This window comes from Lampetra fluviatilis, chromosome 1 (assembly GCF_964198595.1).
Source record: "Lampetra fluviatilis chromosome 1, kcLamFluv1.1, whole genome shotgun sequence".
NCBI lineage: Eukaryota > Metazoa > Chordata > Hyperoartia > Petromyzontiformes > Petromyzontidae > Lampetra > Lampetra fluviatilis.
This window is the reverse complement of record NC_136275.1, coordinates 21,903,589-21,931,297: the sequence shown is the minus strand read 5'-3', so window position 1 is coordinate 21,931,297 and position 27,709 is coordinate 21,903,589. Positions and strand designations below refer to the sequence as shown.

The window sequence follows — 27,709 nt, the reverse complement described above, 5'->3', positions numbered from 1 at the left end:
GTGGTTTGTAAAATATGGTTTTTAATTTGTACTGTCGCTTGTGACCTTTCTAAGAATAGGTCAAGCTTCATTAATGCGGCCAAGGATCCCAATTAGCCTGTATTTTTAGAGATATATATAGTGGCTCTAATTTGGTTACTATAACCACGAGTCCTTATAGCTTAGATTTATATTCGGATTGTTCATGTCATTAGATTGTTTTAATGTTATTGACAATTGCATCCAAAAAACGTATACATATTAATCATGTTGGCTGCACGTATGGAAACGTGTAATAATTGATGACGTTGCAAAGCTACGTGCAGAATGACAATGAACAAAGCAAAAGGTCCCTAAAGCAAATTCGTTAAACAACCGGAGATATGTCAGAGTGACACATTTGAAACGAGACAGCAGTGTTTTAATCGGTTACAATTTTTTGCTTATTATGACGTATGGATCGGAAAGTAAAAATGTGCAAAAAAGCGGGGAGAGATGCATGCTTGGAATTACATTGACCGAGAGAAAGAAGAGCACACGGATGAAAGTACGCGCACATGTTAAAGATACATATTGTACTGGCATTGACAGGACTCGTTGCATAAAGTGATGATGGCCATTGGTTGAGAACAATTATGGGCACGGCGGTCAGGAGAAGTACTGCGTCCAAGATATGTCTCCCGCGGAGAGGTGGAGCACAAAGCACCTGTCTGGGTCTTTTTTGAATGTCATCAAACACTTCACACCCTGAACTCTCCATGCACACTGGGGCAGTTGTGGAGAGAGTGGAGGAGTGCCTTTACCTTGGCAGTGTGCTCACGACCAGTTTGGACAGCGGAGATGTCGCTTTGAATCAGTCGATCAGCATTATCTTTTCATTGTCTGTGTAATACTGTGTGGAAGCTCCTAGCCTCTTGCTCCACGTACATTTTTGGGTCTCTACTAAAATTATGACCTCTCTTTTTTATACTTCGAAAACATGGACCCCTTTAAAATAATACTTGTGCGAACTTAAACATTAATTCTATCCTGGGTTTCATCAGGCTACATTGTGTTAGGAGTTCACACATCCTTGATATATCAGTGAATTCCTCCGTTACGCGAGGTTGTGTTGGCCAGCATCCCGAGCCAAGCGGCTTCTGATAGAGGGGGCTAAACAGGCATGGTACAGGCTGGAAAGGAGATGGGCTGATGTATATCGGAGGATTTGAAACTGATTTAAATTCCTAATAACTGGTACCAAGCAGTGTCAGCTTCTGTAGAGGAGTCCTGAGAATGATGGTATTGGACAGTTGGAGGCAGTCGCCCTCCAACAACAACGGAGGGCAGAGGAGCAACATTCACAAAAATGAGCAGAGTACCAGGTGACTAAATTACTTAAAGCTAGCATATTGGGGAGCATAGGCGTTGCATTTGCCAGTTATCTCAGTCAATTAACCCATAATACCTGAGTCTGTCCTGTGACATGCCACTGAGCCTTCAACACTTCACACGGCCTTAAAAGTGCACCTAGCCTGGCACAAGCGCTGTTGTGACATCACCCTCACTTAGTGATGAATGGTGGCTGCTGTTGTGTGTGGACGAACGTTGGTATAGTAATTTGTGTACGCGTTATGATCCTGATCATCGTTATTTGATTACCGGCCATACATTTTTGTGACAGGTGGTAACTAAACCTGTACTGGGTCTCCTTTAAGTTGACTTGGTCTTAAATGTGTGAACATCGGCATAAACAAGTCCGGATGTGGGTTTAGCCACATGGCTCGCTTGAATGTCATACTAGCCTTACTAGTTGTTCCCTAGCAGCACCTGCTCTAAAAAGTCTATAAAGGTAATGGGGGACCTTTGTCTGTCTGTGTGTGTATATGTGATCGGCAGGGCTACCAGGTTATGGTGGATGGAGGGGAGCACATCCAGGAGGCTTCGTGGGACCGTGTCTCCAGCATCCTGCAACTGGTACCAATACATGCTCGCACACGGTATCCACATCGTGGCCCCCACAGACTTCGTCTAGAAATACTTGCACAAGTGCCTGAGCCATGAGCAATATGCCAATGCTTATTGCACAGGGACATTGATATGGATATTAATGAGTAGTGGCTCACCTGTGATTAAAGTTAGATTGTATGGGAATTTCACTAACATTCCATGAAAGTGCACATGCCTCTAATAATGAGAGTCCCATCGTGTGACACCTGTTACCACGTCCGGACACGACAAATGTAACTCTCATCTATGGTCTCCCACAATACCTTAACTCCAGATCACGTGAATATACTGATCTCATTCCAATCCTGGATGAATTTGTGTTTAGTTTGTTGTCCTTCCCCTGCACCTCCAATTAGCACGGTTGGCTAGGTATGGTGCGAAAGAAGTTCAACATGAATACATACATCATCTTCACGATCATCTGTGGACTCGCTCCTGCCTACCTCTCCCCTCTCATCTCACTTTATTCCCCTCCACACTGTCCTACCTCTCCCCCCCTCAAGCCACTTTCTTTCCCCCCATACAGGCTCTCTGCTTCACAAAGCAACGTTTTCTGTTGAAGTCCTCCCAGTCAGCATTTGGCTTGTTGTGGAAGATTGCTCATTCTCCTCCTTTGTTATCCATACAGTCTGTAAATCCCTTAACCTGGCCTCCCTTTCCCCAGTACAGATGCCCATGTTTGTGCGTACATATGCACATGTTTCTGTGAATATATGCGTGTATGTATGTAGGTGCTCGCTAACAGCACTTGTCCCAACAGTCTGCTAAGGCTATATGGGGATATGTGTCTTTGTGAGGAGCAGTGGTGTAGCGGTTAGTACGCTGCACTATGAACCCAGCTGCCAGAGTTTGATTCCCGCTCATAACCAACACTGTGACGATTGCCTGAAACAAACCTGGGCCTCTCCTAGGCCGATTTGGCCTCAAATGAGTACCTGATGCAATGGTGTGTAAACATTGCCACTCAGGAGACAAAGGTGGTCGGGCATGGTGCTGGTCACCCACCCCCTCATGTGCCATGCCGGCCTTCAAAGGTGCTCGCTAACATCACTTGCCCCAAGAGTCTTGTTAAGGCTCTACGGGGGGGAACTTTGTCTTTGTTTTGCATACATATGGGCGCGCGTGTGTGTGGATTGCAGGGCGGCACGGTGATCGGCAGTGCTCGCTGCAAGGACTTCCGCTAGCGCGAGGGGCGGCTGAAGGCGGCATTGAACCTGGTGCAGCATGGCATCTCAAACCTGTGTGTGATCGGCGGTGATGGCAGCCTCACGGGGGCCAACCTCTTTCGCGAGGAGTGGAGCGGCCTGCTCGAGGAGCTGGTCAACAACGGTGAGAGCGCGAGCAAGCGTGTGTGCGTGCGTGTGAAGTTTGCATCAGTGAGTGTATGCTAAGGTCGGCGTTGCTCTGTTAGGGGAAGTATGGCCAGAACTAGCCTTGCTTTGGCCACCTTTGTCTGCCTGGTATGACTATCTATAGCATGCTATAGCACATCTCAAAAATACCACGGATCTAAGCACGAACCTGGCTGATACTCATTTATGAACGAGATACTGTAGGGGAGTCCCAATGTATGTTAAGATAAAACGGCCCACTTATGATCTTTATGGCTGGGTATCGAATGCAGGTGCTTGCTAACATCACTTTCCTGTATTATAAATATTTGTATGTACACTCGTGTGTGTGTATACAGTATATGTGTAATGGGTTCAATCAGGGTGCACACTAGAAATTGGAGGCAACACGTTTATTAACTAACGGGATAACGACATAAGGTGGTAACCCACCGTTCCTACACTTAGCTATATACACTTGGAGTAGATGGCTATTTACATTCTGGACGGGGCAACTACTAAATCGGACCAGGTCAGCCAACACGCTGCCTGGTCCACGTGTGCGACGCCCGGAGACCGAAGACCACGACGACGAAGGTTTCATCCCAGCCAGGACGAACCCCAGTCCCCCCTGGGGCTCGGCCTTTATCCTTACGGTGTGGCCAGGCCCCGCCCTTGGCCACGCCTCTTTTTCCAGATCCTTCGTGAGGGTTCAGGGCCCACCTCATGTGTTCCTCTCATCCTCAACCCTGGTCCCCGTTCGCACCTCATCCGGTCACGTGCCCCCTCGTGTTTACCCAGCCTCTCCCCTGGTATGCCCATCTGGTGCCAGGGAGAGGTGTTGTATATGTTGGGTATGAAAATTTTGATATGTTGTATGCGTGCGTGGGTGAAATTATTATGTTGTATGTGTGGGTTATGAATATTCAGTGAAAATAATAATAATCAATTGAAATTTGGCCAAATGTGTAATTATCCGGAAATATGTTAATTGAGGTAATTATGCACATTTAATTATGCCAATTCGAGAGGTAATCGTAGTAATTATGCGAGTGGGTGGAATTATGATAATGCAAGTCGTTATGATAACCAGACCCCGCCTCGGTGACGAGGGTGGGTTATCGATCGTAATAAGGCAATTAATCGTATGCAGTTATGCAGGTGTGGTGTAAGTATGCAAGATTAACTTAGATTAACTCGGCATCGTTGTCTAGGTTCGTCTCATTCTCGCTTATCTTTAGGTCCCCGGTTCACCCCGTTATCGCTTTAACATTTATTGAGTATGTGATAGTGTGTTTATTAAGGTCACCAAGTTCAGATCTCAACGCAGAAGCAGATCTTATGCATAGACTTCAGGAAAGAATCACAACCACTTCTGTATTAATCAATTTATTACTAATTCAACCTCAACTATGATATAGTATGCGAACTCTCAATCCCGGAACGTCAATACGGCATCAATACAGTATCATCAACGATTGTCTGATTTCACTTTGACAACGGCACATGGATCCCGCATAACGCGATGGTTGTTAGTGAGAGAGAGTCGTTGAAACATGCAAATACTATGCTAAGAAAACCTTAACGTTAATGAATGATTATAATCAATATTGTTCACGCAGTACCGCACTCCTTATCGATCATACGCAACCCTTATCACGTTGTTAACCCCTTGGGTCACGGGACAGTTAGTACGTGCGGCGATTATGACTGAAAGATACTTGAAAGATTATACGGCGATAAAAAACACAATCAAAACAGTTATTATTCTTAAAGGCACCAATCTCAACAGATACATCGGCAGGTTATCTGACAACAGAATGGCTCGGAGTAAAGGCCTGCGACGGCGCTCCTTTTCCGAAGATCGTTATCTTATACAGAGTTTACTAATTGGGGACCAGATCACCTGTTAAGGATCTGGTGGGCCACCACTCCCCACGTGAGCGTTGCTCGGCGGAAGGAGGTGCCAAGAATCAATTCGTATTGATGGATCTGTTGGGAATTTATGCGATTAAGAGTACAGCCCACTAAATATTAAAGATAAAATTACGAATACTCTTATAAACGACGGATGGCCATCACTCGGTCGTTGGGATGCCTTCACAGCCACGGACGGCTTATGGGTTCGAGTGGGTTTGAGTGGTAAGAGTTGTCTTCAATAGTCAGTGTTCGGAGTCGGTTCTTTATGTCAAACAGACGCCTGGTGGTCGTGTGGTGAGGGGGCGGTGCGCGTCATACGTATTAGTCGCTCCTCTGTCACCGTGGTGAATTTGGTTTGGATGCTCGGTCGGTAGGTGGCGCCCACAGCTCGCTCCTGGCGTGCAGTGTTGGGTCGTCACCTCGTCGCCAAACCGCGACGCTGGCGGCCAGCAGAGGGACCTCCGACTCGGCAGAGGTTGGCCCACGCGGCCGAGTTGAGCTGTCAAGCGGGTCTTGCCCGCCTGCAGAGGAGACGGGGAGCCGCTTGAGTCGAGCCCCGAGAGCCGGCTGAACTCGGCTGAGTCCCAGAAGCTGAAGAGTCGAGCCGACCCGTTGGTCGCAGCTCGCCCTTGAGTCGACCCGCTCGGTCAACTCCTGAGCCGACCCACTGGTCGAGCTCGGCTGGTGAGTTGACCCTTCTGGTCGAACTCGGCTGATGAGTTGACACTCCTGGTCAAACTGATTTCCAATGCTCAGGGTCCTTTCTTTTATGCCGAAAAATCCCTTTGGGTCCTGCCCACAAGGCGGAGTTTCTTTCGATTTTTGCTGTGTCAGGATCTGTCCGTAGGTAGGTGTGTCCATGTGTGTGTCCGTACGTCCGTGTCCTTGTGTGCATCACCCACGGTATTTTCCGTTGTCATACTCCCTCCATAAAATCCATGAGCAAACAATCAGATGTTACAAATTGCCTCGAAATCGTCTCTCTGTCTGGGTGCAATATTTTCTCTTGTCTGGCCTTCTTCATGGACCAAAACACAGACGTTACAAATCGTCTCACAGGCGCCTCTGTCCGTGTTGCACGACCTGGAGGGAGGGGCACACTCCCTCCGACCCTCACAGACGCACACAGACATGGTTAAAAAGTTTTAAATTAACATTTGTCCCTTACCATTTCCCAGTTATGATTCTGTATGTAACCTCAGGTGTGTCGTTTCCCATCGTGGTGCTTGACTCAAGTGGAGGTGCCTCCCCGAGCACATACACACTCCCATCCCGCGCTGCGGGGATACAAAGACGGCCGGGATCTCCCTTTCTCTCCGACCCTGGGTTTAACATCGTTCTTTTATTATGTATTTTCTTTCGACCTGGTGGTGATTTATCCCGCTATCCTGGCTTTTCATAAGTTTTACTTTTGTCTTTTCATGCATAGGCTTATTATTATTAATTTATTTCCGATATCTTAGGTTAAGGGGTAAGTTTCTTGATCCTAGGAATTCGTATTCCTTGGTGTCTGCATGGTTATATAAGCGGAATATAGTTTACGGTGAATAGAGTTAACATTGATGTTATGTACGATATTATGTATTGTGATGTCTTTAACTTAACTTGTTGGTCGGCTTTACTGACATGAAGTTGCATTTAATAGCCTCGCAGTCTTTGCCTCACTCTGTCTCTGCTCGCCGTTGTTGTTGCTGTCCAGCTGACGCTGTTAACTCAAGGCCTCATTAATTTCCGTCACTCCTTGTAGGTGAGGGCGGTTGAACCTTGGAGTCAGTTCTGGTTTTTGTCTGCTTGCTTTTTCTGATGTCCCCTGACCCCGGGAGTTATTATTTCTACTTTTATGGCCTGTCGAAGCCCGACTCGCTGTTGCTGGGCTTGGTGGGTCGCTGGGTTGGTGTGTTCCCGGCTTTTTTGCTTACGTTTGCAGTTCGCCGTGCTCTTAATTTCCTTCCCTCTTCAACCTTATATCGACTATTCGCTCCTGTCTGGGTGCGATTCAATTTTGACTTAGGAAGGTTCTGATTGTCATATGCTTTGGGTCGAGTTGTATAAAAAGTATTAAAGTATGGAAATAACATTTCATATTGACTTAATGATGGTGATGGTTCAGTAGGCGTAACTTGTGGCCTGGTTTAATTGGAGTGGGTGTGAATATCGATAACTTTAGCCTATCCTGTTGTTAAATTCCGACTTTAACGTTACTTTAATAGCAATACAGAATAATTGAGCTTTTCGACTTAACTAGGCGAACACGAACTTCTGGTGACCCCTGCAGCCTCGCCGTTCAGCTGAGCCTGCAGCCTTGAGAAAGGCACAACACCCTTATTCTCGTCTCACTGTGGTCATCCAACCTTCTGCTCTGGGAGTGTTATTCTTAATTTCAGGTCAAAGGCCCCCTCACGTTCAGACGTGCAGTGGTTGTTAATCAGCCCCCTCTCCTGTGTACACAACCTTGAGCTGAGTTTATCTTGGCTCTTTCAGCTGCAGAGAACAAGGCGTATTTCTCCTCCCTGTGTGCACGTGTTCCAATTAGCTCGAAATTCCTAACACACAATCAGTGATGACCCCCCCGGCCTTCTGTGGCCGTGATCCAGACAAAGGCGCCTCTGCTTCGAGTCGACACTGCCCTTATCTCTCCTCGAAGCAAGGTTGTAATTCTGCCATCCTAGCCCTCCTCCAGTTCATCACTTAACAACACCTGGTGTTTTGCAGTTTGCTGCGCTTTGGGGTGTTTTCATTCATTATATATCAAGTAAAAAGATAATATAGAAAAATATCAAGTTTGGAAGAAGGCTTAGGATACAACAGAGGCTCTGCCCATACAGTACCACCCACACGGTACTGTCGCTACACAACGTTACCCACATCAATTACACCACATATATGTAAGGTGTGGTGGTTTATTGTTTAGCACATTGCCTAAACACTTGGTTAACTTCCTGGCCATGGATAACATCAGTGGCATCAGTGGTACGTTGTATCTCAGGCTGTTCTGTGTCTCCCCCCAGTGGACTGTCTTAAATGTGTGCCTGGTGTGGTGGGAAATATTCACACTGGAGAGGCCGAGGTAGCTGGGTGTTGGTTCTGGTTACACCACAGCCTCTGTATCGAACGTTGGCTTTAATAAGCGTTTTCTAATAACTTTCATTTTATGTTCAAATAAACTAATGCCAGATCTTGTATTTTGTATTAATTTGGTGATATATTGAGCACATTTTTAATTAAAACAACAGACTATCAAGTAGAGCTCAGAGTATAATCTAGGTCCTCGTTAATACCGCTTGAAGATTGTTCTCATCCCTGCAAAAAGAGTCGTGACATTTCTATGGCTAGCTGTGGGCTGCCAATGGGGATGAGCACTGTTCCTCACTCATTGGAGCATGGAAACACCTTGATGTTTGTTTTAGTTTAGCAACAATCGGCCCAGCCGCAGACTGCGAAGTCTGGGCAATAGAACTGAATCGCAGTAGGGGTCCCATAAGTTGTGGCAGAAGGGAGATCATATTGCTGCTGCTGCTTTCCCCACGGGCAGACCAGATAACGGGGGAGATGGCACAGAAGTTCACGCACCTCAATATTGTGGGCATGGTTGGCTCCATCGACAATGACTTCTGTGGCACCGACATGACGATCGGCACGGACTCGGCACTGCACCGCATCATCGAGGTGGTGGACGCTATCACAACCACAGCGCAGAGGTAACGTACGCATGGACGCGCACGTGTTTACGGAGATTGGGGTGCAGCATGCAATGCAATGCGGTTTTAATGCATCGCTCACACACTCACGGATGAATACGTTCAGACCTAAGCACAGCTCACAACACATCGCACGAGTTCGTCACCATGTTGATGCCAACCCTTAGCAAAGCACTCGGCGCAAAGGAAGATTGAGCTCATCACATGTGTGCACTTACATGCACATTCACGTAGGCTGGATACAGCACAATGCAGTTTGGGATCTGTGTGGGCAAACAATCAAATTGTTGTTTGGCTTGTTTTAGTTTTACCAAAATAAGACCATATATGTGGCAACGTGTCAGTTAAAATTTGCTGCTTCAGAAACAGATGAGCGCCACTCAACATTAAATTCATTTCAGCATGTAGACGCATTGGTTTTTTATGAAGATGTAGTGGTGGTATTGACGTGCGCCGACTGTGACAGTGATGGATCACGGGGCGGCGCGGGGTGCGGGGTTGGGCACGCGTTGTGGGCGTGGTGTGGACGCGCGCGCCGGGAGTGACAGATGACGGGGCGGCGCGGCGTGAGTGGTGAGGCACGATGAGATGTGGGAAAAGAGGATCGTAGCCAGCGCCCGGCGATTGGTCGAATAAGTGGGTGCTCGCAGCGACGTCCGCAGGTGGGGTATAAAGGGGGACGCGCGAGAGCACTCGGGGAGAGTTACCCAGTTGAAGACCCGAAGACGGAGCTGAAGACTTAGTCTCCGAGTAGCCCAGTGGCGTTAGTCGCCGAGTAGCTAAGTGGATGTTGGTCATCCGAGTAGCTCAGTGGGCGTTAGTCGCCAAGTAGCTAAGTGGGTGTTTGTCACCCGAGTACTAAGTGGATGTGGGTCATCCGAGTAGCTCAGTGGGCGTTAGTCGCCAAGCAGCTAAGTGGGTGTTTGTCACCCGAGATATAAAGTAGGTGTTAGTCACCTGTAACCAAGTTTGATAAAATAAAGAGTGTGTTACCCGTGAAGTCGTCTCCCGCCGAGTTACTACATTACAACTGGCGTCAGAAGTAAACCTGTCTTCAAGGAGTATGGACACAAGGAAGACTACCCGTACCCACGAGCGAGGTCGGGATGACGACGGCGTACCGGGGACACCGACCTCGGGAGTAGAGGACGAGGAGTTGCCGCCGATGCAGCACTTCGCGGTGATGGCCGACGCTCCGCTTGCCTCCGACACCAGCCTCCAGGATGCGCACTCCCGGTTGGCGGAGTTGCTACTCGCCGCCGCCGCTGTCTTGGCCGATATCTCCGTTCCGGCGAGCGGAAAAACGGCTGCGGGGGTCGTGGAGGAAGCGACGTTGGAGGATTCCCGCCAAAAGGCGCTTCGCGCCAAAAGTCTGGAAGTTGCCGCCGTTTTTGGGGGGCCGCCACCGATTGGCGGGAAAGACGGACGCCACGTGGCCGGACACCTCCGCGCAGCGCAGCCCACGTCATCAGCGCGCGCCGGAGCCCTCCATTTTGCGCCTGACAACCGAGCCGACATTTTACACAACTCCAGCGGAGCGCGGGAAAATCTCTCCGACGTCGACGACGATCGGGTCCTCCAGCAAAGATTGCCCGCGCTGTCGGCGTTCAAGGCGGATGGGGGCGACTGGGGAGCCTTCCAACGAAGGTTCCTCGCTCATCAGGAGATGTCGGGGTGGTCCGACACCACTGCCCTGCGGGCGTTGCCAGCGATGCTTGACGACGACGCGCTTGCAGCCTTCACATCTGCTGCAAGGTCGTCCCGCTCTACGCTCCAGGCCGCACTACACCTGATGGCGAAGGTGTTCGGGCCGCCCTCCACGTGTCGCCACCAGTTCTACGATCGGCGGAAGGTAGCTGGGGAAACGACGCTAGCCTACCGCACGGCACTACTCGCCTTGGCGGACGCAGCTTTTCCCCGCATGGATAAGGAGGGGAAGGACGCCATGGTGACGGAGCAGCTGCTGGTGTTGGCCCACGAGTTGGGGGTCCCCATCAACGTGGCAGACGAGATGGAGATCTGCTCCCTGGCGATCGCCACGAGCATTCACGCGTACGAGGTCCTCAAACGCAAGCCGGGGGTCGTCTGCAAATGGCCGGGGAACGCGGCACTGGCCGCCACGATCGCCGAACCTCAGCCAGCTGCGGTGCAGGAGCAGGCCTTCGCTGCATCGCGTCCGGGGGAGTGGAGAACGGGAGGTCGTTCGCCCACACGTTCGCCCCGCAAGCTGGAGCAACCGAAACCTACGACGTCCGTCGTCTGCTACAACTGCGGCCTTCGGGGTCACGTCGCAGCCGGGTGCCGGGCCCCGCGTCAGCGCGCCGCAGGACCACGTCGGGACGACGACCAGGGCCACAAGTCATCCCAACAAAACCCGGCAAGTCGCGGCACCTCACACGTTCGGTCCACAAACACGGCACATTCGGGTCGCCGCTTCGTGGTGGGGGGTTCGCGGCTGGGTGCCGGGGGTTCAATTCGGCGAGGGGGGTCCGTACGCGGCCCGCAAGCAGTCGAGTGGTCCGAATTGGCCCACAGGATCGTGGCTGCGTCAGCCGGGTCGTCCGTGGTAACGGGGTTCATTGACGGGGTTGAGGTCCGGGTGCTTGTTGACACGGGTGCGTCGGCCACCATCATCTCGGACCTTATTTATAACATTCTTCCCGTCCAAAGTAGACCCCTTCTGCCAGTAGACGTGCCATTTTATGCGGCGAATGGGGGATCCCTGGGGATCATCGGCCAGATTCGGGCGACTATTTGCATTGGTGACATTAAATTAGCGGGCCCTATTTTTGTATCATCATCGCTGGCCGTTCCCTGTTTGCTAGGTACGGACTTTTTGTCAAAAATGCCCATCAAAATTCTTATAGATCAGGCCTGCATAGAGCTTCCGTCAGGTCGGCGGGTTGCCTTCTTGTCGAGCCCTACCAAAGTGCGCACGGTTTGTGCGACGGTGCAGGCGCTGGCGACTCACACTGTACGGGTGCCCCCGGGATCGCAAATGTTAGTGCCCCTTCGGTTCAGGAAGCCACTCGAGGTGGGTGCGGAGGCACAGGGGGTGCTGTTGGGGCCGTCAAACAGAGCCAGTAAGGGCCTCGACTTAGCGGTTGCTCAAACCATGGTGAGAGGGGACAGTGAGCCGTTCGTAATGGTCCTGAATACGGGGTCGCGGCCGGCCGTAATTGCGCAGGGAACGGTGCTGGCTCACGCCGCGCCGCTACCCGTTGAGGAACGGCTCGTGGCTCAAGCAGATTTCACTGTCAAGTCGCATCCTCAAAGTGATGAGGGGACTGAGTGGTTGGACTCGCTGTGTGCGGGTTCTGCTAACTTGTCCGGGGTGCAATTGGGAGCATTGAGGGGTTTGCTCATCGAGTTTGCTGACGTGTTCAGCAAACATAAGTACGATATCGGCTGCACTGACCTGTTGCGCCACCACATAGCTACAGGGGACGCGGCCCCTATTCGTCAGAATCCCTTCCGGCTCAGCCCAGCCGAGAAGGAACATGTGCAATCGGCGGTTAATGATATGTTGGCGGCCGATATCATTTCGCCCTCTTCTAGTCCGTGGGGTGCTCCTATTGTCCTAGTAAAGAAACAGGACGGGTCCTTGCGGTTTTGTGTCGATTTCCGCCGCTTAAACAAAATCTCGATGGCGGATGCGTATCCGCTCCCCAGGATGGATGAGTCGCTGGATGCCTTGGCGGGAGCGCAGTTTTTTTCCACACTCGATCTGCTTTCTGGATTTTGGCAATTGCCACTCGATAACGAGTCTAAACCTAAAACTGCTTTCCGGACACCTGGGGGCCTATTTGAATTCAACCGTTTGCCCATGGGCTTACATTCCGCTCCCGCCACGTTCCAGAGACTCATGGAATTGGTTTTGTCGGGCCTCCAATGGGATACCTGTTTGATTTATCTTGACGATATCATCGTCTTTAGTCGGACTTTCGAGGAGCACCTCCAGCGACTGAGAGCGGTGTTCCTCAGGATGCGTTCCGCTAAGCTTAAATTCAAACCGGCTAAATGTTTTCTGCTTCGGGAATCGGTCAGGTATTTGGGCCATATCGTGAGTCGTTCAGGGATCTCGACGGACCCTGCTAAGACGCATTGCGTCAGCTCATGGCCAACGCCAACCTCGGTCACGGAGGTTCGTAGTTTTATTGGTTTTGCCTCCTATTACCGTCGTTTTGTCAAGCAATTTGCCACCATAGCCAAGCCCCTGCACGCTTTGACGGCTAAGGGTGTGAGGTTTCACTGGGGGGCGGAAGAGGAGGCTGCGTTCTGCTCCCTCCGTGACGCCTTGGTGCAGGCTCCCCCCTTGTGTTACCCCGATTTCACACAACCGTTTTTGCTTGACACGGACGCCAGCAATACGGGTATCGGGGGGGTGCTCTCACAGGTGGTCGGGGGGGTTGAACGGGTGGTCGCCTACGGTAGTAGGGTTCTTTCCCCCGCAGAACAACGCTATTGCGTAACTAGTCGTGAATTGTTAGCCATTGTGTTTTTTACACAGCAATTCAGGCCGTATCTTTACGGCCGTCATTTTACGGTCCGGACGGACCATGCGGCTCTACAATACGCTATGCGCGTGGCACAGCCATCGGGCCAATTGTCCCGATGGTTGGAGGTCCTTCAAGACTACCAATTCACGACGATTTACCGCAAGGGGTTGCGGCACTCAAACGCGGACGCCTTGTCGCGGTTGCCGCCGTGCACGGACTGCACATGTTTGTTGGGATCAGCGCGGTGCAAACCCCCGGTCGCCGGCACCCCGGGAGTTGCGCTCGCCGCCACTGACACCCCGGGAGAGGACGCCCCCACGGGGAGGGATTCGCTGTTGTCGTTGCCCCTCATTGAGTGGGGCCGCCTCCAGATGTCCGACAGCTCCCTACTTACGCTGCGTCGGAAAGTTGGCGCTCCCGAAGAAGGGGAGGCGCGGGTCGGTTCCTGGGTGTGCAGACAGGGCCTTTTGATGAGGTGGGACAACATGTCCCGGCGTCACGTGCTCGTTGTGCCTGTTGCTATGCGGGGTAGGGTTGTTCTGGCAGCTCATGAACGGCTCATGCATCTGGGTTTTCACAAAACGCTCGCCCTAATCCAGCGAGACTATTATTGGCCGGGGATGGGTAACGACGTGGCGAATATTCTTAAGGGATGCGTAGGGTGCGCCAAAAGGAAACCGCCACCATTGGCAGCTAATCCACCGCTGCAATCCATTCAGGTTTCGCGTATAAACGAATTGGTAGCGTTGGACATCTTGGGGCCCTTTCCGGTTACACCAAGGGGAAATAGGTTCCTGCTGGTTGGCGTGGAATACTTCACCCGATGGCCTATGGCATGGCCGCTCGCCAACCAGTCGGCTGCGGCGGTGGCGGACGCCTTTGTCCAGGGTTATGTGTTGGACAAGGGCGCCCCCGAACGCTTGCTGACGGATCAAGGGAAGAATTTTTCGAGCGTTTTGTTGCGCGAGGTGTGCGACCTGTTGGGTACAAAGAAAGTGCGTACTTCCCCCTACCACCCGCAGACTGACGGGATGGTTGAGCGTCTGAACAGGACGATTACGTCTATGTTGTGCCAACAGGTCTGCGACGATCAGGTTGATTGGGACTTACAGGTGCCGGGGGTACTCGCGGCCTATCGAATGGCCCCTCATGCGGCGACGGGGTTTTCCCCATTTTTTCTTATGTATGGGCGGGAGGCCGATCCGGCCATGGACGTCCAACTGGGGATTTCCCAGCCACGTGCAAAATCTAAATTGGCAGACCACATCAAATTTAATATCGCCAAATTGACTGAAGCGCGGGAGGCGGCAAGGTTGAATTCGCGGTCGCGGCAAATTGCAAACGAGAAATTGCATGAGCGGAGGGTGCATACGCATGATTGGAAACCAGGCGATAAGGCCTGGCTGCATTGCCCACATGCACCGTTGGCTACGTCCCCCAAGTTGTTGAGACCTTGGAGGGGACCGGTGGAAATTGTGCGGGTTGCACGACCCCAGAGTATACAGATTAAATGGGGGAAACGCCGTTGGTATGTGCACCCCTCCCGACTGAAGCCCTATGCGGCACCGTGTGACCCCGTTCTGTGCCGTGACGACCGGGCGTGTGATGTGACCGTCGACTCGGGGAGGGAGGTGTCGCAGGCGGATCCTCACGTGTCTCCACCTGACCCACCCCCAGGTGCCTCGGGCTTGACGGCTGCTGACCGTCGAGAGCCTGAACCCCGGGGCACGCACGAGTCCTCGATGCCTGGCCGATGTCTTCCTGAACCGCCGGCACCACCGGACGTTCAACCGCGTCTGGTGCCGTACGACGGACCGGCAAGGCGGACTCGGGCTAGGTCTCAACAATTTTCATGAAGACGTTTTTTGCTCTACACCGAGCTCGCCCGGTGTTCCCCTCTGCCGGGGTAATGTCCCGTTGTAGGGACGCTCGGAAGAAAAGGGGACACTGCACGAGTCGAAAGAAAAAAAAAAAATTTTCCATTTATTTTTTTTACACATACACATTGCTATTGTCACTCGCCGGTTTGTATATATTGTTCTATTGTCGCGGTGGCATTGGTTGAGGGTTGCGGATGGTAGTGTTCGCGTCGTGTTGTGTTGTTAGGTTAGTTGTTGTTCTTGTTGTTGTGTTGTGTTACGGGGCACACAGGGGGGTTTGTATATTTTTTTATAGCAGCCGGGGCGGCTGCGAGCTATGTGGTAGGGGGTGATGTAGTGGTGGTATTGACGTGCGCCGACTGTGACAGTGATGGATCACGGGGCGGCGCGGGGTGCGGGGTTGGGCACGCGTTGTGGGCGTGGTGTGGACGCGCGCGCCGGGAGTGACAGATGACGGGGCGGCGCGGCGTGAGTGGTGAGGCACGATGAGATGTGGGAAAAGAGGATCGTAGCCAGCGCCCGGCGATTGGTCGAATAAGTGGGTGCTCGCAGCGACGTCCGCAGGTGGGGTATAAAGGGGGACGCGCGAGAGCACTCGGGGAGAGTTACCCAGTTGAAGACCTGAAGACGGAGCTGAAGACTTAGTCTCCGAGTAGCCCAGTGGCGTTAGTCGCCGAGTAGCTAAGTGGATGTTGGTCATCCGAGTAGCTCAGTGGGCGTTAGTCGCCAAGTAGCTAAGTGGGTGTTTGTCACCCGAGTACTAAGTGGATGTGGGTCATCCGAGTAGCTCAGTGGGCGTTAGTCGCCAAGCAGCTAAGTGGGTGTTTGTCACCCGAGATATAAAGTAGGTGTTAGTCACCTGTAACCAAGTTTGATAAAATAAAGAGTGTGTTACCCGTGAAGTCGTCTCCCGCCGAGTTACTACATTACAAAGACATGCCCATGAATTGCTTCGAAAAGTGAGGTGGCCAGATGATTAAAGGGGGTCATCATGGTTGTCAGAACACTGAGCTGGCACTTTTGAGATGCTGGGTTAAGTTTCTCACACATTTAAACCGATTTCTCTCATTTATATCACTGACGACTGCACAAAAAACTAATCCCATAAAAAATGGCCATCGTGTTATGGGTATGATATTGTGCACTTTCCGTGGCTTTCTGATGAGCCTTTATGAGGATGAAATACATCTATGTCTCCCATGTTGTGAACAACCTGTAACGAATTTCAACTAGGCCTCTTGGTTCACAGATTTGGTTACATTTGTCAGCATGCAAAACCCTATTTTTAACTAATGTTGCATATTCTAAACATGCTGAAGAGACATGAGATGCAATTTTTCCGCTGTAAGTCTTGAATGGTGATCTATCGGGTGGGGGAGAAGGTTTCTTGAATGTAAAAGCAACGATTACAGTGCTCCCCTTTAATCCTCCCCCCCTCCTCCCACAGACTAAAGATGTGCAGAAAGCGATGGACGAATGCAGGTTTGACGAGGCTGTCAAGCTGCGTGGCAGGTATGTGTGCGTGTCCATGTTTCCCATCAAGCTAATTTCATAAAGTAGCACCCATTGCAAGTGTGATTGTTGGCCAAACTGTATGTTTTCTTAAATTTTCTTCTGTTCAGCTATGAGGACACTGCTATTTGAGGAATTTCCATGGTGGAATGGTCCCCTCTATATTGGCAGCCCCTGAGCGAGCACAACCCACGATTACCTTCTCACAAAGTAGTGTACTCCTTTTATTAATTTGGCAGGGATGATTTGACTGAGTTGACCATTGATCAGGAGTTGAACTCATCACCTTATGAATGACAACATAAAACACAAGAGGTTAATTTGAAAAATAAAAAATAGAGAATATACGGCATGCTTGGCTGCTCAATTAATTTCTATTGCGCTCGCATGTATTATGGCTTCACAATTTTGCACGCATTTGTGATGGTCTGGACTCATAAGAGTATGTGATAAAAAACAATGTTTCTGACGTACTTCCATCACGATGTGCAGTAGTGGTTAATTTCCATCGACTTAAGCGAATTGTATGAAATCATGTGTAATTGGCTGTTGTGTCTAGCTTATTAAATTTCCATTCGCTCTGGAGATGCCAATTAAATTCGTAATGGGTGGCTGATTTTACGGCAGGAGACGGCTCATCGGGTGTAATGGTCATTGGGAGTGCTCCGGAAATAAGTGAAAATAGCCCCGATCTGGCTGTTCCTTCACATCTGTTATCTTGATACCCGGGAGACACAAAGGCCACAGCACATTTTATGGATCAGCAGTTTGAAGAACTGCATGCAGACGACCAACTTTCAGGGTTGCTTACGCAGAACAATTAGGATCGGTTTTATTTTCTCGTGGCTTCACCACAAGACCTGTGCACTTCAGCCAATACCACTCAGGGATATGATAACATGCTCATGTATAATTTCTGTCTGTGGTGTAATGTGTAACATTATAACCCAGAATGAGATTAAAATTCAACTGCTGTTAGGAGATGACAGAAATATGACATTTACAGTGTGTCTCTGCTCAAGCAAAAAATGTTGTGGTGCTCATCGCCTTCAGTGTCTTTGGGCTGGTGAATGATTACTGTACAGATAATTGGATCTATCAATCGACTCTTAAAAATTAATTTAAAGGGGTAAAAAAAAGTCTTACCTCTGTTTCAAAGTGTGCTGCTGGACGGAAAGTGATGAGCGGAGGATGGTGATGTCATCGATATCATTACCCGCGTCATGCTTTATGTGGCCTGTAGGAGTTTCTCATCTTCGGGCGGCAGAATGTAGTGGCAGCTGCAATTAGTAAATTATCATTTTTAGTCGACAAATCGATATACAGGGACTCCTCTACTTACGAACATTAAACTTACGAACTTTCAGAGATAGGAACAAACATGTCCGAATGTTTAGTTGCCTGTTTGGACCAAGAGTCGTAAATTCAACCGCCGCAATATATGGCGGTGGTTGTTCAGTATCAAGCACTGGCTTGTTTTGAGTCTTAGGACCGAAACACTGAAAGGTTTACGAAGGTGTTGGCAGCTTTCACGATGCTATTGCATGTTACAAGTTAATGTATGAAGAGAAGAAGAGAGCAACTGTGCATACATCTCTTGGTAAAATTTTCAAGAAAGTAGAGAGGAAACACGAGCACCAAAGGAAATTAGCATCTTCATCTGCAGAACATGAAGAGCCAGTGGCATTTACATCTACAGGAGATTATACAACTGTTCAAGTCATTCCCCATGTTTAATGTACATGCCGTACAACATGTTTGGAATCGACAGAAGTAAAGTTGGGCTTATGAACAAATCGACTTACGAACAGACCTCTGGAACCTAACTCGTTCGTAAGTAGAGAAGTACCGGTAATCGGCTAATCATCCCAGCTATGATTTGTATCTTCTCTCTTTGTCTCTTAGGAGCTTTGAGAATAACCTGAACATATACCGCTTGTTGGCACACAAGAAATCAGAGATCAAGAAGGTTTGTTGTTCTGCTTGCCTTTGGACAATAACACATCAGTATATTTTACTTACATGGTGGGTTTTCTTTTCATGGCAAAATATTTTAAACAAACATATCTATTTTGCAACACTGATCATGGTTCTTTTAGGTTTCAATGTTTTTACATTGCATTTTTAAAGCTACCCTGATTTCCCTTTGGAAAGTGAAAATGTATATCATTGGGCCACGTCAGATAATGTGAAATTATGGAATTTTAACCACGGACTGATGGCTGCAAATGAAAATGTGTACTACCCATTTCTCATGAAGGCACTTTGAGCATGAAAGCACTTTAACTTTGCATCCAAGCTAGCACTCAACTTTGTTCATAAGAACATTTAAAAATGCAGATTTCTGACCACCACCATCACCAAGCTGACATCCCCTAGATTTGTGTCTTTAAGACGGTCAGCCACAAACCTATCATACAGTACTTTTTAGTACGGCTTGGCAGCACTAAGACCAATAACTGTTAAACACTTTTTGGTTCTTTCGGTAAAGTCACGTAGAAGGGAAGTAATAAAATAATAAAAATAAAACATAATAAAATGAAATAATTCTCACGACGTTTCGGCTACAACGCATGCAGCCGTCTTCAGGTGAAGAATGAGACACTACCAAGCTAGGAGCTTATATATAAACTGGGTTGGAGGTGGAAGAGCGCCTTAACAAAAAGAATGTGCATATGAAGAGGAATTTAGCATATTCATGGAAAATGCGTAGGAGGTGGGCGGGGGGGGGGGTTTCAAAGGCATATTATGCCCATGCATTATGCAGGATCAACAGCACCAAGGGGGGGTGCAGGGAGTAGCATTAACAAAGGAAAGGAATGTTATTGATATGTAGCTGCAGTTACTAAACAACCACGTAGAAAACTAAAGTATAAACTACATAAAAAACTAAAGTATAAACTGCATAGCACCATCAGTATACTTACTATACTCTACAATAAGCTGAGTTACTAACAGCAAGTAATACATTACAATTCTACGTCGTAAAAATTATATAATATGCTTCCATCTAAACTTCTTTTTATTATGTTTTATTTTTATTATTTTATTACTTCCCTTCTACGTGACTTTACCGAAAGAACCAAGAAGATGAATCCCTGCAGTCACGAAAGCTTTAAATCGAAATGTTAAACACTTTGTTATATGCAATGAGATTATTTAGATTATTTTGGTGCTGTAAATGTCAAAATGATGGGCCGATTTGTTGAGCTATCATCTGTGGCCAGGTCGCTTCTGAAAAATAAGTTAATACCTCACTGGGCTTTGCCTGGTAGGAAGGGAATGGTTTATTTGTATTTGTATGTGTTTAGGTAATTTGTTTACCTCTCTTGTACTTTGCACTACTATCATATTTTGTACTGTTTGTTATTGTAACGTTCCTACAGGACATCTGTGAAGAATAGCTTGAGAGCTCATCGGATTCCTCCAGTATAAATAAATATTATTCTGATATTCCCTCTGTCACTGCTCTGGTACCTGCCGCCGCTTGCTCTACCTTGTGTGCCTGTCTGTGTGTGTGCAGAGCGGCTTCTCTGTGGCAGTGCTGTGCGTGGGCGCTCCTGCGGCCGGCATGAATGCGGCGGTCCATGCGGCGATCCGGGTGGGCATCTCGGAGGGCCACCGCATGTACGCGGTACACGATGGCTTTGAGGGCCTCGCCAAGGGACAGGTACTGCCCCGCGCCATCTCCTCTGCCATCACAAGACCCTCCTTAACCATTGGCCGACTTCCCATGGAACCATTAGCCTTCACGCCCCCCCCCCCTAATGATAGCCACCGGTATCCAAATGGTGAATGGACCTCTAGATTTCCCACACCTCTTATTAGCACGGTTGGCTATGTACGGTGTGAAAGAAGTTCAACATACATAACCACAATATCTTATGTGTGTTAGAACTAGCTGGTTGGCTGAGAGGGTTCATGATGGCTATGTGACTATGAAACATTGAGCCGTCGTTGATGGGATACTTGGTTTGTGTCCATGTTACAGCCACGTGTAATTTAAAGTGGTTCTCAAGTGGAGGAAGTTGATAGTCAAAACCGGGAAATTGAGGACTGCAGGGATATTCTCCACCATATGAAATGTTGTTTATTGCAGCTCTGAGGACTAAAGTTCTGGTTTTCCATGTGACAAACTCTCTTTGCAAGGCTTGTAAGAGCGCACTGCTTGTAAGAGTGCACTGCTTGATGTTTGATCAGAGATCACTTTTGAAGTGACTACTGCAGCCTTCCATGGGCTGTTCTCTGACACTATGTGATGGTTCTGCTTTTTGTTGTGAATTTTTCCAAAAAGTGTCTTTCTCCTTAAGACATCGCGACTTGAATGCAACGATTTGAACACAATCAAGTGTTGTGTGTGAGCATAGGTGGAGGAGTTTGGTTGGGGTGATGTTGGTGGATGGACTGGATGTGGAGGCGCTAAGCTGGGCACCAAACGGTGAGTTCCACAGCACGCTAAACCCACACTTGGGAAACAGAAAGTGGTCTTTAGGAAACTGTTCATTCACGTGATACAATGCAATTTTTTTTATTTTAAAAATTGAAAACTAATATCTTTATAACTGTGTTTAGTTTGTTGTCCTTCTCCCTTACCTTCGATTAACACGGTTGGCTTGATACGGCGCAAAATAAGTTCTACATACATACTAATGTCTTTTAAATTTCAAGACTTTTTTTTCATCTCGTAACTTGACTCCAATAGTATTATTTGGGATATACTTGGTGATATAAATGAAAGTGAATGCAATTGTCTTCATGCTCAACTTAGCAATGGTGTGGCGCTCTTCTCCATTCGTGGCCCTGAGACATCGGTCATATTTCCACATTACCATGGTTAAGGCCAGTCTCTTCAAATGATAACCACTGATGATGTTCATTTTATTGACCTTGAGAGTATGATGGGGTGTTTACTTTTGGCCAGAATTTGAACTCACTACATTGTGAATCTGAGCCAATTGTATCAATCATCCCGTCACCCAGCCAAATATTAACACAAAACTACCGTAATGTACTGAACCGTGTGTGGCCCGAAGTTGGAATGCTATGAAATGCAGGTTTGGAATTCCATGCACGATACTTTTATGGGAAATGAATACTCTGGAATGATGAAGGAGCACGGGTGCTTTGTGTATGTTCTACAGGACCCTTCCTAACAAGTTTTTGGACAAAATCGTCGAACAGATCCAAAAACACTCCATATCTGCTCTACTGATCATTGGTGGATTTACGGTAAGGGCTACACAATGCGCTTGAATTCTCCCTCATGTATTATCCATTGTGGGGCTTGAATGGAAGACTGGTATACTTATTCTAAAGCATTGGCTTTGAAGCCTTGCACCGTGGATTATTCATATTCTCATTAAATCATTTCTTAGACCACGTGTCCCCTTCTCAAACTTTAAATTCACCTCTTGTGTTTTTGAATTTGAGTTCAATCAGCTCAATTATTCTAATCCAGTGGGTGGGGTATTTTAATAGAATATCACTCAAGAGAGGGACTTGGTCAAGTGACATTGTCTCGGCCTGGCTGTGCGCTGCGTTGCACCACTATCCGAGTAGTTAACCTCGCATTCAATAAACCTTCAGAGCCAGGGTGAACATCCGACTCCAAACATATTTAATGAATAGAACGAGGTAAAACTGACGGAAAAACACAGCACAAAATACAGCATCTGTTAATACTTGCAATATCGATACAATGAATGAACACAAGGAGCATCATAACATTATCTTAGATAACATGAAACTCAACAATAGGTCCTGGATGGACCAGGCACCTATATTAGCACTGAATAGCTACACAAGAGAATAAGCTACTGTGTTAAATAAGGTCACATTGTGTAATCACCATACTGCAGCCTAAATGTACAGCGCTGCACATAACAATGAACTGTGGATGAGATACTTCTTCATCCTTGCTCTCAAGATCGCATTAAAGTTACATGGGTACAAGTCTGACTTGACTTATCCAATTACAAGTAACATTCACAATAATGCAAGTGGCAGGCTTCGTTGTTAACAAGGCCTCATATTTATCTTAACAATTTAACAGCATTATAAAGGCATTTACAGTATTATAACGGCAATCCTAACATTATAACAGCATTCCCCGTATTATAAGAACATAAACAAACTTACAGACAATGCTTCTTAAAGTCCCACAATGAACAGATGCACCTGTCTACACTGAGACACTATTTGTCCCTCCATTTTGTACTCTGTGTAATGGCTGACACCCTGCCTCATGGCTTAGAGAATCTTAAATCATAACTTCCTGGTCACGTATCCAAACTCAACACCATATCAGGAAGTTCCTGTGTAATCAACACCCCCATACAAATGTACAACAAACTTCAACGGGTCAACTTATTTGTCCACATCTTTGCGAGAGAGAAGTAGCACTGTCTCAGCTATAGGCCTGACGAAAGTTCTTGTGACACCTTGCTTCGCTATCATAACCTCAACTTTTCAAACTTTTCCATCGGCACTGGACATCGTCTTGAGGAAGCGGCTCATTGGCCACTCATTTCGTTTGACTTGGTTGTCCTTCAGCAGGACAAGGTCACCTTTTTGGATGTCTGGTCTGCTCGACTGCCACTTACTGCGCACTTGAAGTGTCGCAAGGTACTTGTATTTCCAGCGATGCCAGAACATGTTGGCGAAGCTCTGCACTTATCTCCATTGACGTCTGTAGATGTCTGTAGTGCTGGCCTCCTCGGTGGGTGCTGTGAGCACGTCTGTCTTCTGGGTAAGAAGTGTAGCAGGAGTCAAAATGAATGGTGACTCTGGGTCGGTTGAGATGGGGATCAGGGGTCTTGAGTTAATTATAGCTGAGATCTCGGCCATGAGAGTGGTTAAGACCTCGTGAGAGAGACGTGTGGACCCGACATCACACAGCATGGAGTCAAGAATGCGTCAAGCAATCCCGATCATGCATTCCCAGGCTCCGCCCATAAGCAAAGAGTGATGAGGATTGAAGATCCATGTGCAGCCCTGGTCACTAAGGGAATCATCTTCAAATTTTCTGTATTGATCTTAAGCTCTTTACATGCTCCGGTGAAATTGTTTCCACAATCAGAACAGAGTTGCTTGGCCAGCCCTCTGATGGCGAAAAATCTCCGGAGTGTATTTTCAAGCTGGAAGAGTCCATGGACTCGATGACTTAGATGTGCACTGCTCGTGTACTCATACAGGTGAACAGCACTGCCCAACGTTTGCTGTTCGCGAGCCCTCCTCTGGTGCATCAGGAGATGACTTTTCACGGTCCGAACACGTCGATCCCTACAGAGGTGAAGGGAGGTTCCATACTGAGTTGATCAGCTGGGAGGTCTGTCATTTTCTGTTCTTCCTGTTTTCCACGTAGCTTGTGACACCTGATACACTTGTGGATTGTGCTGGTGATGAACTTCTGCTCCAACGATCCACAACTCTGCAGATCGGATTTCTCCTTTTGTGAAGTGCTGACCTTGGAGCTTGACCTTCCCGTGGTAGTAGCGCACAAGTAAAATTGCGATGTGGCTCTGGCTTGGGATTGAGGGGGTTTCGTTCATTCTCACCTAATTTTTCATTCCCTAGCCGACCACTGATCCTGAGCAAGCCGTCTTTGTCCATCCTGGGGTTTAACTTTCTGAGGGAGCTGACCCTAGGAAGGTCTTCTTCCTTGTTGATCGACTTGATCTCACTTGCATAAGCTGCATGTTGCACACAACGGAAGATTAATTTCCTTGTTCTGGAAAGCTCATCTTCAGTGCGTGGTACTGTGCAGTGATGCCACCCATTGCAGCTACCAGTGGTGCCTCTCATCGGGCGATGGAAGCAGTCTGCGATATGGATTAGATGTGCTATCGCTCACATGAGCGTCGTCCATTTCGAGAAATGTTCAAAATAGTGTGGACTCAGTGGACTTCTTGGTGGCACATTTGTGACGAAAGTTGTCACTTGAGGACGAATCTCCTTGTCTGACTCGGGCTCTACGAGTCCAAAAGTCTCTTTGGTAGTACATGGGCCACCGTCACGTCGTAAGAGGGACGCTGAACCCGTCGGCCAGATGGTATGTTACAGCAGAGATGCAGGGACGGACGTAGTTGCGAGATCTGCTGGATTCTGTTCAGTTGGAACGTAATTCCATTGCTCTAGCTGCTTCGACCTCCTGATGCGTTCCACCCTGTTGCTGATGTAGGTGTAGGACCTTCTGGTTTGGTTTTTTATGTAGCCTAGTACGACCTTGCTGTCCGTGTAGAACTTGACCGCATCCAGTTTAATGTCCAATTCGTCTAAGATCAGTTCTGCCAATTTTGTAGCTAGAACGGCTCCACACAGCTTGAGCCTTGGGATGGTATGTTCCGGTTGTGGGGCCAATTTGGCCTTGCCTAAGATGAACCCAACGTGTTAGATTCCTTCTGCGCTTGTGGTTTTTAGGTAAGCTACAGCTGCTACGGCTGCTACGGCCATCGTAGAAGCATCTGCAAACACATGTAACTTCTTACGTTGGGTTACGGATAGATATGTGGGCATGTAGGAATGCGGAATCTGTAGCTGCTCAAGTGCCTGTAAGAAATTTCTCCAAGTTTCCATTCTTGTTGCCTTTCCTCAGACAACAGGCTATCCCAGTCTTGTATATCAGCACAAATATCCCTGAGTATCCAACGGCCTTAAATGGTGACCAGCGCTAAAAATCCTAGTGGATCATACAGGCTGTTTACCATCGACAAGATGCCACGTCGAGTGTAAGGCTTCTCTCCAATTGATGCTCGGAATGTGAATGTGTCCGCTTTCAGGTCCCAACTCAGTCCAAGGCTGCGTTGGATTGGTGGTGTGTCGACGTTAAGGTCCAAGTCTTTCAAGTCCTTTGAACGATCGTCTGAAGGAAACTCTTTAATCACTTCTGCGTTGCTGGACGCTATCTTGTGAAGTCTCAGGTTAGCAGTAGCCAGAGGTGGGACAAAGTCATTGTTATGCAAGTCCAAGTCGAGTCGCAAGTCATCAAATTCATGACTCGAGTCTGACTCGAGTCCAAGTCACATGACTCGAGTCCACATCTCATAGGTGGGACAAAGTCATTGTTATGCAAGTCCAAGTCGAGTCGCAAGTCATCAAATTCATGACTCGAGTCTGACTCGAGTCCAAGTCACATGACTCGAGTCCACACCTCTGGCAGTAGCTAACATTCCTTGCATCCTTTGGAGCAGATTGATGGCTTCTGAGGCCGTGGGCATTGATTTGAGTGCATCGTCAACGTAGAAATGTAGCTCTACAAATCACTTGGCGTCTTCCCCAAATTCCACGTTTTCCTGCTTGCGCGGTCCTCCTAAGTCCATAGGTGGCTACCGCTGGGGATGGGCTGTTGCCGAAGACATGCACCTTCATTCTGTATTCAACAATTCGATCATCAACGTTGTTATTGTGGTACCACATAAATCTGAGAATTTCTGTTGTCTTCTCAGACAATGAAGCAGTGGAACATTTGTTGAATGTCGGCTGTTACAGGGATTGACTCCTTTCTGAAACAGATGAGTAATCCTAGGAGACTGTTGGTCAAGTCTGGTCTGGTGAGCATTACGTTGTTCAAGGAAACGCCCTTAAATTGAGTACTGGAATCGAACACCACTCTGATCTGATCCGGCTTGTTCGGGTGATAAACACCAAAGATTGGTAAGTACCAGCATTCCTCTCCTTCTTCTAGAGGAGGGGCTGCTTCAGCATGACCACTGTCAAATATGATTTCATGAAATATACAAAATTAGTTTTCATCTCTGGTTTCTTGTCCAAGGTGCGGCGCAATGAGTTGAGCCGTGAGAGGGCTTGTTCTCTATTGTTGGGTAATCGGCATCTGGGATTACGAAATGGCAGAGGGGCAACCCAACTGTTTGACTCATCTTGGAAGAACTCTCTGTCCATTATTTTCAATAATTCTTTATCCTCTAGCGATGGAGCAGGTTTGTTGTCGTCCTTCGTTGTCACGAACACCGTATGTTCAACATCATCTTCTTGTGTTTCCAGCATGGAGGTTTCTTCGTAAGTCCGCATGGTACAGCCTTGACTTCTCTCTTCCTGTTCCTCTTTCATCGTGAAGTGGTTGGGGCACGGCTTGAAGTGCGACGTGCGTCCATTCGTGAGCACACTTGTTCTGAATGTGCTAATGCGGTCTGGTTTGTGTGTTCCATTGAGACAGACATCACCTATGATGACCCAGCCAAGGTCAAGTCTCTGGGCATAGGCAGCGTCTTGAGGTCCATTCTGTTGATCGCGAACCTTGTGCACTCTCAGTATGTCCCTGCCAAGCAGAAGTAAAATCTGTGCCCCGTGATCCAATGGCAGAATGAACTCTGCTTTGGGCTTCAGATGTGTGTGGTGAGGTGCGACTTCGGGCGTGGGAATCTCGCTCCTGTCGTCTGGTATCTCATTGCACTCTATCACCATAGGAAGGGCTAGCTTCATGGTGCTATCCATGGTTTCCACCATGAGGCCTCTCGCTCTTCTTCCTGCTGTCTCCATCAGTCCTGACCATGTTCTGAGCGTGTATGGAAAGGAATTCCCACATACACTTAGCTGATCAAAGAACTCTGACCTTGCCAAAGACTTGTTGCTCTGATCGTCCATTATGGCGTACATCTTTACTGTCCTTTCAGGATGTCCTTTGGGATACACTCGGACGAGGCATATCTTTGAGCAAGATTTTCCTTTGAAGCCTTCTCCACAGTTGACTGTGCATTTGGTTGTGACTGATGAAGTGGGTGCGGCGGTCTCACCTTGCTCCCCGCCGTGCTCTGCTTTGGGATAGGAAGCCTTAGTGCCACCAGGTTTGGAGTAAAATGTGTGCAGAGTAGTTGGGTGTTTGTCGCTGCCACATTCCTCGCACTTGATATCTGCCTTGCAATTCCTTGCAAAGTGGTTTGTAGAAG

At 48.3% G+C, this 27,709-nt stretch overlaps 1 pseudogene; it reads left to right on the top strand.

The window, feature by feature from the left end:
* The window catches only part of LOC144936617 (ATP-dependent 6-phosphofructokinase, platelet type-like), a 54,677-nt pseudogene that overhangs the window by 16,768 nt on the left and 10,200 nt on the right, over nucleotides 1–27,709 (top strand).